This window comes from Pteronotus mesoamericanus, unplaced genomic scaffold, assembly GCF_021234165.1.
Source record: "Pteronotus mesoamericanus isolate MK-2021 breed Mesoamerican mustached bat unplaced genomic scaffold, CSHL_Meso_final scaffold_118, whole genome shotgun sequence".
In the NCBI taxonomy this organism is placed as follows: Eukaryota; Metazoa; Chordata; class Mammalia; order Chiroptera; family Mormoopidae; genus Pteronotus; species Pteronotus mesoamericanus.
The window spans coordinates 6,866,808-6,869,456 of record NW_026555301.1 but is presented as its reverse complement, the minus strand read 5'-3'; the positions used below and the strand labels follow the sequence as shown (position 1 = coordinate 6,869,456).

At 43.4% G+C, this 2,649-nt stretch overlaps 1 pseudogene; it reads left to right on the top strand.

Annotated features, from left to right (window-relative positions):
- Positions 1 to 266: 266 nt before the first annotated feature.
- Positions 267 to 1,355, top strand: LOC129081643 (actin, cytoplasmic 2-like; annotated as a pseudogene).
- The last annotated feature ends 1,294 nt before the right edge of the window (positions 1,356 to 2,649 follow it).

The following is a 2,649-nucleotide window of genomic DNA, read 5'->3' as shown; positions in this document are numbered from 1 at the left end:
AACTCAGTTAAATTACATTTCACCCTTGTTTAAAAATTGAAGGCACAGATTAGCACAATATAAAATCCATTTCCCAGTGAACGGTAAACAGTTAAATAGCTAATCTCCAGTAGGTGCAAATGGGCAACATGTAACAACAGTACAGTAGTACCTAAAAACATCTGTGTCAACTGCTGAGACTTCATCCACCCGCCAGCACAGGCCTCTTGCCTTCACTGCTCTTCTACCTTTACCAGTCTACTCTACCTCCAGCTCACCATAATGAAGATATTGCTTCGTTTATGGTCAACAATGGCTGCATCATGTGCAAGGCCATCTTCGTGGGTTATCATGCCCCCAGGGTCATCTTCCCCTCCATTGTGGGGTGCTGTTGGCACTAGAACATGATGGTAAGCATGAGCCAGAAGGACTCCTATGTGGGCAATGAGGCCCCAAGCAAGTGGGGCATCCTGACCCTGAAGTGCCACATCAAACACAGCACTGTCACTAACTGGGATGACATGGAGGAGGTCTGGCATCACACCTTTTACAATTAGCTGTGCATGGCCCTGAAGAAGTACCCTGTCTTTCCCACCAAGGCCTCCCTGAACCTCAAGGCCAACTATGAGAGGATGACCCAGATCCTGTTTGAGACTTTGAACACCCGAGCCATGTATGTGGCCATTCAGGCTGTGCTGTCCCGGTATGCCTCTTCCAGTACCACTGGCATTGCGATGGACTCTCGTGATGGGGTGACCCACACTATGCCCATCTACAACAGGTACATCCTCCCCTATGCCATCCTACATGTGGACCTGGGTGCCAGGGACCTGATGGACTACCTCATAAAGATCCTCATGGAGTGTGGTTACAGCTTCACCACTACAGCCAAGTGGGAAATCATGCATAACATCAAGAAGAATGTTGTCCTGGACATCAAGTGGGAGATGGCCACTGTAGCTTCCAGCTTCTCCCTGAAGAAGAGCTACAAGCTGCCTGATGGATAGGTTATCACCATTGGCAATGAGTGATTCTGCTGACCCTATGCCCTCTTCCAGCCTTCCTTCCTGGGCATGGAATCCTGTGGTATCCATGAAACTACCTTCAAGTGTAACAATGACACCCATACGGACCTCTATGCCAACATAATGCTGTTTGGAGGTACTACCATGTACCCATGCATTGCCGACAGGATGCAGAAGGAGATCATGGTCCTTGCTCCCAGCACGATGAAGATCAAGATCATTATGACCCCTGAGTGCAAGTACTCTGTGTGGATCAATGGCTCCATCCTGGCCTCCCTGTCCACCTGCCAGCAGATGTGGATCAGCAAGCAGGAGCATGAGTTCAGCCCCTCCATCATCCACCACAAATGATTCTAAGTGGACTGTTACTTAGTTGATTAAACCCTTTCTTGACAAAACCTAACTTGCACAGAAAAAAAGATGAGATTGGCATGGCTTTATTTGTTTTAGTTGTTGTTTGTTTCTTTGAATTATTTTTCGCACTTGACTCAGGATTTATAAACTGGAATGGTGAAGGTGACAGCAGTCTATTGGAATGAGCATCCCCAAAGATCTACAATGTGGCCAAGGGCTTTGTACATTGTTCATTTTTTAAAAAAATATTCATTCCAAATATTGTGAGATGTACTGTTACAGGAAGTCCCTTGTCTGTTCAAAAACTACCCATTTCTTCCTAAGAAAGACTAGTCCTCACATGAGTCCACATGGGGGAGGGGGATAACATTGCTTTTGTGTAAATTACACCATCCAAAATTTTAAATTTTTGCCTTAATACTTGTTCTTTTGTTTTATTTTGAATGGTTAGCCATCATGTCCCTTCTTTTTGTCCCCAGTTTGAGATGTATGAAAGCTTTTTGGTCCCCCTGGGAGTGGGTAGAGGTGTGGAGGCAGCCAGAGCTTACCTGTACACTGACTTGAGACCAGTTCAATAAAGTGCACACCTTAAAGAAAAAAAAAATTGTGTGGGGTAATGGATAGCCAAATAGGCGAGATATTTGGTAATAGGTGGTTTAAATGAACCCATGAAGGAATTTTCTCCACTATGATCTGCTACTCTTTCAATTAAAGGTGAAGAGGTTTGCCAACCCAGGTACCATAACCACAGAAGATATTTTATAGGCAATAGAGAGTAAATTAAATTCACAATCTAATACACGGCATAGGAAATCATAATGGAAAGAAGCGATTCACCAATGTTAGACATTGTGCATTAGCTGTGAAGAACAAAAATAGCTGAATTTGGGGTATTGTGTGGTTGAGGTGTAAGTGTTCTGTACTTCAAATATAGCACTTTTCTTATAAGGAGTCTAAGAACTACAGGGCTTGATATTAGAGTGACCAGAGTTGGGTATGAAACATCACAGACTAGCATAAATTATTCATAAATATCAGAGGAATCATGATTCTATATGATTACTTATAGATCAGAAGACAGTGAAGAATATAATGAACGAGTAGGAACCAGCAACCAAGCAGGAACTTTGTCCATCCCAGGCAATCCTGGCTAAGGGCATGAAACATAGGGAGAAAGCTTGGGAGGTTAATTGGGAGGCTTACACCATGGTTATATCTTGTGGACTCTGAGAAAGAAGATACTTATTAAAAAGGGATCCTAGTGGCTTAACTTAAAAAAAAAAAAAGGCTA